The sequence below is a fragment of the Apium graveolens genome, chromosome 7 (assembly GCF_009905375.1).
Source record: "Apium graveolens cultivar Ventura chromosome 7, ASM990537v1, whole genome shotgun sequence".
Classification (NCBI taxonomy): Eukaryota; Viridiplantae; Streptophyta; class Magnoliopsida; order Apiales; family Apiaceae; genus Apium; species Apium graveolens.
In genome coordinates this window covers 93,764,802-93,776,873 of record NC_133653.1, presented here as the reverse complement: position 1 = coordinate 93,776,873, position 12,072 = coordinate 93,764,802, and positions in this window count along the sequence as shown.

Below are 12,072 nucleotides of genomic sequence, written 5' to 3'. Positions count from 1 at the left end.
ACACAAAAGTTGTCCATATCTTGTGACGCCCTCCAAACCCGGGTCAGAAGTTTGGGGTCCATGACACATACACAATATATAAACCTGTATAAGAAATATTATTTGCAATGACCCTGTTTCACATAACCACGGATCGTAACAGCTTAAAGTATGTAAACAAACCACAACCTTAACTTTTATTACATCGTACCAAATCCCAACTAATTTAACTTACAACTGATAATAAAATTATTCTTACAATCTTACTATCTCACTACCGCAATAAGCTCCTGCTAGCTCGAACCAACTCAATCTGGAATCCTAGCTCGTATATTGAACTGGGAAACCTCGTTATCAACCGTATCCTTCTTAACTGTAGAATACATAAAAAGATTCGCAAGAGTGAGCTAACTAGCTCAGCAAGTCACAATGACAATAATTGAAGTTAATCAATGATCAAACGAAATGATTCAGAGGAATCAAGTTTATTGCTAAATAATCATTAGAATTATATATTCATTTTAAGTTTTTTTTTTAAACCAAGGTTAGGTTGATGATCAGTCACGCACTAACCCCGAGCAAAGCACACAACACTGCTCTAATTACTGGATCCAAGACACACATTGGCCTAACTTGACCATTGATATGGTCTGACCACGAATCTGGTCCATACATATAAAAAAAACTATCCAATTCTAAAGCAGTTCAATATGATAAACAATATAATTCGATACAACAAGATCATAATCAATGATGATTAAACACTTGAATAAAAACGTAAGAAAACTCATGGATATCACAAGGGTATATCAGGGTATGTATAAGAAATGGTTTTCAGTCCGTAAAGGATCAAGTATTAGACAAATAATGATTTTTCAAGGTATAGTTCTCTGATGTTATAAAGAATGGTTGGAGTATAAAAGTTTCTGTGTTTTCAAACAATTTTGTTCCAGTGTTTGGTGTTTGGTAATTATACATTTGGGGGAATAGTATCATATTTGTGTGGTTTGGTGTCTGAGGATCAACAAAGGATGGTTTACAAATAATAAGGCTTACGGCTCAAGATCAAGAAAAATCAGGGTTCAAGGGTAAATAGTTTAAAGTACTTGCAATATTAAAACATGAGTTATTTTGAATAATAGCAACATGTTATGAAACAGTTCAAAAATATTTGCAATATATCTTGAAGAAAAGTTCAGAAGTACTTGCCTTACAGGGCTTTATAACTATTATTGATCAATTATGAGCTGACTTTGTCGCTCAGGCTTTAACGTCCAACCACTAGATCCCATTAGATTCGACTTCGACACTCAGGTTTTTCTGTTGAAACTCTACTGAGCTCGTCGACTGATCATTAGGTTATCCTTAGTCCATTGTCCACTTTCGGTTTTCCGACTAGAACCTACAGGGTCGAAATACTCTATGTTAGATACCCAGTTATGCTTGACATATCCTTGCTATAACCTACCCATACAGTAGCATATTCCGACTCGTAATTATTCATATTATAATATCACAGACAACAATTAGGGTTCACGTTCTCGAAATCGGTTCAATGTTCATTTTCAGAAAATACGTATACTCGTCATTTTACGAAATTAGGGTTATTGAGTTTTGGACAGAACGTTCACCACAACATACAATCAAGTTCGTATAAAGTATAAGTATTTATATTCACTCGACGTCCCGATAATTATCGGATACATTCCCGTATTTTCGTAGTTCAATTTCCCGAAAATCGGGCAGCGTCTCCTTCGTTTATCGGACTACCCGTCGAATACAATTGACGTCAAATCAATTCACAACAACTACAATGACAACCCAAATCACAATCCAAATGCACGAATCCCAATCACCGATATTATTCAATTGTTACTATTATTCGCATTTTATATTTTTATTCGTATTAGGACTCAGAATTGGATCGTCATTGTCCACCGTCGACTCACCAAAGTTCACCGTCGACGGCGGCATAATTTATTAGTTCCCGATATAATACAGGTTTCCGAATAAATTACACCGATTATTTTAAAATCATTTCACACGTATAATTTATTTTCACGAAATCAGTCAATACAAGTTCCTGCAGAAATTGAAATAATTAAAATAGGAACATAACATCAGGAACAATCAAACCAAAATAATAAAATAAAATCATGGAACCAAGCGCCTACGCGCTGCACGGCCACCACACCTCTCGGAATTTCCGAGAGGTAGCAACCACAACAACAATCACCAAGGAAAACCACAACTCAACAGATATACATGCATATGAGATACGCACACAACACAGAAATGAGCATAACACAGGCGAAATTGGAAACCAAGGCGGCAACAGTCGCCGAAAAATGAGGAAACAGGGCTGCTCATCGAAAATCGAAGCGGCGGCAGAGACTACCAAAAACAGGGGAATATATATATATATATATATATATATATATATATGTATATGCGAAGGAAAAGAAACAAATGAAGAGAATAGAGAACGAGAGAAGAGATCGAGTGAGGAGAGGTCAGAGATGAGGAGGAGGAGGAGTAGGAGTAGGAAATAAAAACTTAATCTGTTGAATTATTTCAGGAAGCCATGTATCAGTAAATTTTGGGTACGTGTCATTCATTTGATAAGATTTTGACACGTACCGCTCGAATATCCGGGAACCCGGAATTTCCCCGAAATCCAAAAATTAGTGAACTGAACCACTTTTAAAACAATTTCGAAAAATCTCCAAAATAATCTTAAAGTATTAGAAATATCCCGAATTTATTAAAATAAAATTTTCATTATTTTTAAAGCATTTTTGAAACGCAACTCGTACCCGCAATTCACAATTAACGAACCGAGCTGCACTTAAAACAATTTCAGAAAATTACGAAAATAGTTTTAAAATATTACAAATATCCCGAAGTTTATAAAAAATGAATTTTGAAATTATAAAACAATTTTTGAATCGCAATTTATACCCGCTTTGAACAAATAAACGAATCAACGTGCGGGTGAAATTAATCTCAAAAATCCCCAAAATAATTTTAAAATTCTTGGTATATTCCAAACTTAAATAAATATGAGTTTCATAATTTTTGAAGAATTCGGGAATTAAATACAGATTTTACGGATAATTATAATCAGAAAATCACTCAGGGCTAAGTAATTAATGAAATATTAATTTCTAAATTTTATAAAATCCTAAAAATAATTATTGTAATTATAGAACCATAAAAACAATTTTAAAGACATTCCAAATATTTATGCAATTAAATTTGCACTAAATCCACGTTTGAAATTGAAAACAATTCAATACAACTCCATAATTAATCACGCGGACAACCCGGTACACCATACCTCACACATTAATTAAACAACACATAGCGGTCAAAACCAATACACATACTTTATTCATTTAATAATTTCCATAATCACATTTTTAAATAATTCAAAAATACACGAGTCGTTATATATCTCCTCCACAACTTCACAATAGATTGTGGGTGATTCCAGTATAGCATAACTGAGTTTGCAGCCTTTCACAAAATCTATCATTTTGTGAAAATCTTCAGACGCCGGAATTTCCTTGTTCAAAAGAGCTACAAAGTTGTTCTTTTCATAGATAAATCCAGACTGAGACATGATTTTGACTACTGGTGCCATTGTTAAAGTGAGGAAATTTGCTGAAAGAGAAAGAGTATTTACTTTAGAGAAGAGGAGAGTTAAAGCAATTAATTTGAGAATGATAAAAGAAAAGAATAAAATGAATTTTGCTTTTATACCATCTCGAAAATAAACTGTGAAAAGTAATAAAGTAAAATAAAGTAACCAATCAACATAGCCCAAAATAGCTGTTTAAAATAAAATAAACTGTCAAAAGTCTGTCAATTATCCGTCGTGATATACTTACAGACTATAAGTATATCCGATGGATAATGTTCAGAGTTCCAACGGCTAAGATTGAGACAATTCGACGGATGAGAATTAAACAATTATTAGTCAGGTAAAAAATAATCCAGAATGGTAATTGATTTTTATTAATATATTCTATTCCGACGGATGATCAAACTCTATGGATAATGAGCATCCATCGGGATGTAAATTTTGACTTAGCCAAAACTTCATCTAAAACAGAAAAATCAATTAAGTTTCTGGCTGCATTATAACTTGCAAAGATATCTGAAATGATTTAAGAATAATTTTGCATACCTAACTCACTTACCAACCTGGAAAAGGTGGATTCATCAAGTGGCTTGGTGAAGATATCTGCAAGCTGCTTTGTACTTAGAACAAAATAAAGTTCCACAGTAGTATTCATCACATGTTCCCTAACAAAGTGGTACTTGATGTTTATGTGCTTTGTTCTTGAATGTTGTACTGGGTTTTCAGTGATGGCAATTGCACTTGTGTTATCACAGAAGATAGGAATTATGTCCACTTGTAGACCATAGTCCAATAATTGGTTTTTTATCCATAAAATCTGTGCACAACAACTACCAGCAGCAATATATTCAGCTTCAGCTGTAGAAGTAGAAACTGAATTTTGCTTTTTACTGAACCAGGACACAAGCTTGTTTTCTAAAAATTGGCAGGTTCCTGTTGTACTTTTTCTATCAATTTTACAACCTGCATAATCTGCATCTGAATAACCAGTTAGATCAAAACCAGAATCTCTAGGGTACCAATGCCAAGTTTTGGTGTTCCCTTGAGATATCTGAAAATTTTCTTAATAGCTACTAAATGAGATTCTCTAGGATCAGCCTGAAATCTAGCACAAAGATAGGTAGCAAACATTATATCCGGCCTACTAGATGTTAAATACAGAAGTGAGCCAACCATGCCCCTATAGCTTGAAATATCCACAGACTTTTCAGTAGTGTTTAATTCAAGTTTAGTTGCAATGGCCATGGGAGTTTTCACAGATGTGCAATCTATTAGATTAAACTTCTTTAAAAAATCATAAATATATTTGGTTTGACTAATGAATATTCCATCACTAACTTGCTTAACTTGTAAACCAAGAAAGTAAGTTAGTTCTCCCATCATGCTCATTTCATACTTACTTTGCATCAATCTTGCAAACTTTTTGCAAAGTTTTTCATCTGTAGAGCCATATATAATATCATGTACATAAATTTGAACAAGTATACTAGAGCCATTAACATTTCTAAAGAATAAAGTTTTATCAACAATACCTCTTGTGAAGTGATTTTCCAAAATAAACTTTGATAAAGTGTCATACCAGGCTCTAGGTGCTTGCTTCAATCCATAAAGTGCTTTCAGAAGATAGTAGACATATTCTGAGAAATTTGGATCTTCAAAACCAGGAGGCTGACTGACATAGGCTTCCTCATCCAAATCTCCATTCAGAAAGGTACTTTTGACATCCATTTGATAGACTTTGAAATTGGCATGGGCTACATAGGCTAAGAAAATTATGATGGCTTCAAGTCTTGCAACATGAGCAAAAGTTTCATCAAAATTTATTCCTTCTTGTTGACAGTAGCCCTTAGCAACCAGCCTACCTTAGCAACCAACCTAGCTTTGTTCCCGATTACTATGCCATTTTCATCCATCTTATTTCTGAACACCCACTTGGTGTAAATTGGATTCTTTCCTTTAGGTTTGGGTACCAGCTTCCATACCTTGTTCCTTTCAAATTGGTTTGGCTCCTCCTGCATAGCTAAAATCCAATCAGGATCCAACAAAGCTTCTTCTACCTTCTTTGGTTCTTCCTTAGAAAGGAAATCTCTATACAGAAACTCTTCTTGAGTTTCTTTCCTGGTTTGAACTCTAGAAGATGCATCACCAATAATGAGCTCAAAAGGGTGATCTTTAGTCCATTTTCTCTGTTGCGGTAGATTAGCTCTAGATGAAGAGGCCTCATTGTTGTCTTGATGTGTGATTGAGTTTTGATTATGAGAAACTCCCCCCGAGTTTGTGAATCTTTGATTTGAGAAAGGGGTACTATCTGTAGGTGATCTGTTTTGACTCTCAGCTTCTCTCATTGTTCCGACGGATGATTCACTTTGTATCTCGACGGATGAAGCTGATTGTCTACCGATGGATGAAGCATTCAGTAACTCGACATATGTTGAATTATGTGCTTCATTGGTTGTAGATTTTTCTGCATTATCCTTAGTCACTATTTCTTGATCACTCGCATCATCACTGTCATCACTAACCAACTCAACATTATCAAACTTGAGGCTTTCATGGAAATCTCCATCTTGCAGTTCTTCAATCTTTTTATCATCAAGCACAACATATATTGATTCCATAACAATATTGGTTCTTAGATTGTAGACTCTATATGCTTTTCCAACAGCATATCCAACAAAAATTCCTTCATCTGCTTTGGCATCAAACTTTTCATGTTGATCAGTTTGATTCCTTAAGATATAACATTTGCAGCCAAAGACATGTAGGAAATTTAGAGTTGGCTTCCTATTCTTGAACAATTGATAATGATTCATGCATTTGGCTTGATTAACCAAAGAAATATTCTGAGTGTAGCATGCAGTATTCACAGCTTCAGCCCAAAAATTTGGTAACTTTGATTCTTCAAACATTGTCCTTACAACTTAAATTAGAGATCTGTTTTTCCTTTCCATCACTCCATTTTGTTGAGGAGTTCTAGCTGCATAAAACTCATGCATAATTCCATTCTCTTCACAAAATGATCTCATCACAGAGTTCTTGAACTCGGTTCCATTGTCACTCCTGATTCTTCTCACTTTGAAGTCAGGATGATTGTTGACTTGCCTTATATGATTGATGATGATTTCACTAGCTTCATCTTTGAGAAATCATCTACAATTACTAGGCAAAATCTTTTTCTTGAGATAGACAATACATTAACTGGTCCAAACAAATCCATGTGCAACAGTTGCAATGGTTCTTCAATTGTTGAATAAAGCTTCTTTCTGAATGATGCTTTAATCTGCTTTCCTTTTTTGTCAGGCATCACACAATCCATCCTTAGTAAACTCCACTTGAGGAAAACCTCTAACCAATTCTTTCTTGACAAGCTCATTCATGGTCTTAAAATTTAGATGGGATCGCTTCTTGTGCCATAGCCAACTTTCATCTTGACTTGCTTTATTGAGAAGACAAGTTACTGATTCTGCATTTGATGAGTTAAAGTAAGCTAAGTATACATTTCCCTTTCTCACTCCAGTGAGAACCACTTTAATGCTCTTTTTATTTGTCACAATACAGGCTTTTGAATTGAAAGTGACTGAATTGCCCTTATCACAAAGCTGGCTGATACTCAACAGATTATGTTCGATTCCATCCACTAGGGCAACCTCTTCAATGACGACATTATCTTTTGAAATCAAGCCATATCCCACAGTATAACCCTTGCTATCATCTCCAAAAGTAATACTTAGGCCAACTTTTTCCTTGAACTCAGTGAGCAGGGTAGAATCTCCAGTCATGTGCCTTGAGCAACCACTATCCAGATACCAAAGATTCTTTCTGTTTCCCTGCACATATCAAAATTAAATCAAGTTGATTTTGGTACCCAAGTTTCCTTGGGTCATGCCTTGTTAGCTTTCTTCTTTGGTTTCTTAGGTTTGATCTAATTTGACTTAAGAATTTCAAATTCATCCTTAGTCATTTGAGTTGAACCTTTAAAGCCAGACATTAAAACAAAATTATCATGCACATTTTGGTTAACAGGAAAATGCATGCTATTTGCAAACATGTTATTCCAGTAAGGCATGCTAAATGACATTTGAGGCATACTAAATGCAACATAATAAGGATTATGTGCAAATAATATATTAGAAAATTGTGCATTCATATTATGAGCAGACATAACATTCATAGGCATGGCAGTCATGTTGGGAAAAGAAGAAGGTGCAGACATGGGAGTAGGCATGGCAAGCTTACAATTAACAGACAAATGATTAACACTACCACACTTAACACAGATTTTTCTTGGTGCATATTTATCAGGTGTGTATTTGTTATGTTTGTTAATTCCTACTTTCCCATTTCTATTATTTTTCTTTTTAGCTTTTATTTTAACCTAAATCTTTTTTAATCTGTCATTCAGTTGCTTGATAGACAGATGCCCCACATTAACTCTCTTTTCTTTTCTAACTTGACTCGATTCTCCTTGAATAAAGCTTTTAGAAACTGATCCATATTTCTCATTTAACTGAGCTAGCTTAGCTTTGCTAACTGGTTTACTCACAACCGACGGATGTTGCTCCTTGTCTCTCGACAGATAATCCTTTTGATTATCCGACGGATGATTTTCATCATCCGTCGAGTCCACATCTGTCAACAATCCTTCAACCAAATTGGACCCAAGCTTCTCTTTACTCTTCTTCCAGGCTGCATCACAAAAGGACTCAATACCTTGAACTTTAGTGATTTGAGCATGAACATCTCTAGATGATTTCCATGCTTTAATCACTTCATGTTCTCGTTCAAGCTGCTTCTTTAAAATCTCTTCTTTTTTCAAGGACTCGGTTAATTCATCCTTAGCAATCTTACACTCAATTCTCAATTTCTCAAATTCAATAAACTTAGACTCTAGCACAATATTCCTCTCACTTAAAAACAAATTGTTTTCTTTAATTTTAGCATTATCTTTAGTGAAGGACTTAAGTGTAACACGCAGGTGATATAATTCTGTAGACATGTCATTTATTGCATCATTACACTCAGCTTTAGATAAATGTGCTAGGTTAGTGGTGATTACCTGATTTCTTGAAGAACTTGTCTCTGTTTCATCAGATTTGGCCATTAGGGCTATATTGACATAACTTGTTTCTTCATCTTCATCCAATCCATCTGCAGCCCAGTCATTCTCCTGTGTGATGAAAGCCCTTTCCTTTTGTTTGAGTAGCTCAAAGTATTTCTGTTTATAATCAACAGGCTCAAACTTCTTTTTGCTGAAATTAGACTTTCTACATTCACTGGCAAAATCACCCGCCAAGCCACATTTGAAACACTTGAATTTTGATTTATCAACCATGTTTTTGTTTGGCTTGGCTGCTCCAAAATTCTTCTTGAATTTGAGCTTGTAAAATCTCCTAGATAGGAATGCTAGATGTTCATCAATTTCATCCATGTCATCTTGGCTCAACCGATCTTCATTTTCAGCTATCAGCCCTTTATCCTTGCTTTCGCAGACCTTTGAAGTAGACTCAACAGTTTCTACCTTCATCTCTTTCTCCTTTTCTAACTCAACAACCAGTGCTATGGACCCTCCTTTCTTCCTTTCTTTCTTCATCCTTTCATCTTGCTCTATTTCAAGCTCATAGGTTTTCAGGATGCCATACAGTCTCTCCAAGGTGAACTCCTTGTAAACTTGTGAATTTCTCAATGAGACTGTCATTGGCTTCTACTCCTTTGGGAGAGATCTAAGGAACTTGAGGTTAGAGTCTTTTGTTTTATAGACTCTTCCATGCAGATTTTAATCATTTAGTAGCTTTTGAAATCTACTAAATATATCAGTGAGTGACTCACTATCTTCATAGTGGAAATGATCATATTGCTGAATTAGGACCTGCATCTTGTTCTCCCTTACTTGCTCAGTACCATCACAAATAATCCGGATTGTGTCCCAAACCTCTTTGGCTGTTTTACAGTTAATGATGTTATCAAACATATCACCATCAACTCCATTGAACAATATGTTCATGGCTTTCTTATCCTTCCTGACTTGCTCAATGTCAGGATCTGACCATTTATGCCTAGGTTTTGGAACATATGGTTCATTGCCAGTTGTAGCTCTCATTGGTACATGAGGACCTCTCTCTATGCAGTCCACATAGTCCTCATCTTGAGAAAGAAGATGTAGGTGCATCTTCACCTTCCAGTGGTGATAGTTCTCTTTGTCCAGAAATGGAATTTTAACTCCAACATCCTTTTTGTTCATCTTGTTGTTTGTTGTGATATTTAAACTCTTTGTACTTCAAGAGCTTGCTCTGATACCAATTGTTATTCCCTAAAATACAACAATAATTACAAAAGGGGGGGGGGGTTGAATGTAATTCTGACTTCTTTTCTTGATTTTAAAAATGTTCTAATTTAATACATATAACAATGTTTGATTTGCTAAAATGCGGAATAGAAAGATAATTGAAATCAACACACTAAGTAATAAAACACAAAGCTTTAAAACTTTCTGGTAGATTTGAATGTATCCACTAGATATATATATATATATATATATCATAATGAGAACTATGTGAAATTTTGAATAGCTCATAGTTGCTTTACAAGTTAAGCAAACAAACTACAGAGAAATTCTTGCAGAATACAACTTGATATGTTTCTTTGAAAATAAACTTGCTTAGTTAAATGTTCTACTTGCTACTCTTGGTTTATATATATCACCAAGTTACATGATAGTAAGACAAGATAATAAAACAAAATATATCTAGCCTAACTTCATGCTGCTTCACTAGTCTATTCCAGCATCTTTGAATATCTTCACATTTGCATTGAAATGATAATGCTTCTTTGTTCTCAAAATCCTGCTTAACAGTCTGCCACATTCCTTTTGCAAACACCCAACGCATGTGACTGTGTTGTCACTGTCAACAACTATTTTGAATTTGATCATCCGTGGGGACTATGATGGTCATCCGTCGGGAGCTTTGTTGATCATCCTTCGGGAGTCTTTAGATCATCCGTCGAGAGTCTATCTGCCACTTGACTCTATTTCACTTATACAGAATTACAAGACATCTCATATTTATAATTAGTCAACCTATACTGCATATCAATCTAGTAGTCAACATGACTTAGAAAACCCTACACAATCTACCAAACTAAAACATGTTGTTTGCAGAAATGAGCTACAGTACTTATTTGTTACATAAACTACACTCTTGATGGATGTTAAATTATCATCCGTCGGGACTATAAAGTTCATTTATCGGGACTATATTATATCATCCGTCAAGAGCTACAAATTTCACTAAGTTAAATCTACTAAGGTGTTTTGTTTAACTTATCATCAAGTTCACAACATATTCCTAACAAAGTTTTTTATAAATATTATAAAATATTAACTCTTAGTAATTTAAGACATGATTTTCAATTTGGACTCAAACAATGATCCTTATCTTCATTCCTTATTATTATAATAATAATAAAATTGAATGAGATATGAAAGAAAGAGAGAGAAAAGAACTAAAAAGAAGAGAGAAAAATCAGTTTTTTATTGATAAACATAAAATAAGGGATGACTTGTGGTTTCTTAAAGATAAGGTATGAGAGAGGTGTCTTAGTGATATAAGGAATCACTAAGACACTGTTGGACTGTAATTTTTTATCATATTTCTTATATTTAGAGTTAAGAGCATATTTAAGGGAGCTGTTGGACTTGCTCTAATGAAATATAAGACAGAGGGGGGGGTGAATGTGTTTCTTGGATTTTACTTGACTTTTAAAACTGTTTGGATTATGGATGAACAAAGCAGCTAAGAATTGTAGAGGCATAATGTTTAACAGTAGACACACAAAACACAATATCCAAAAACTCACTTAATTGTATTAATTAAGTTTATCTTACTCCAAATCTGTGTTCTTAGAAATAAGAACTCAGCTACAATCTTGAGAGAGAATACAATAAGTTTTTAGATCAGTTTGTTACTTCTAAACTAAGAACCCATGCATACTTTATAGACCAACACAAGTTTACAAAACTTACACTAAAATGTACTAACACATTTTCTAAAGCTATCTTGTCTATTTCATTTTCTGGTGTTAGAAAATATGTGCAGAATTTTGTAGGTCTGTGACCATCCTTTGTCTAGTGAATGTTGGCCCTTGATCTTGTATTCTTCAAGCTGCTTTTGTAGTCTTTCCAATTCAGTGATGAATTATTTGTTAACTGATAATCTTGAATCTTGAACTTTTCTGTATTCTGAATTATGAGATAGCTTGTCAAGGTTTTCTTTTGTTCTGTCAAAAAGTGACATATCGATAAATAAAGTGGCTTATCGATATCTTGAGTTCTCGACATATATAAATGACTTGTCGATGTCTCCAGTTCTGGATATGTAGAATAGCTTGTCGACATCTCGAGTTCCCGATATAAGCTTTTGACTTGTTGACATCTTGAGTTCTCTACATGA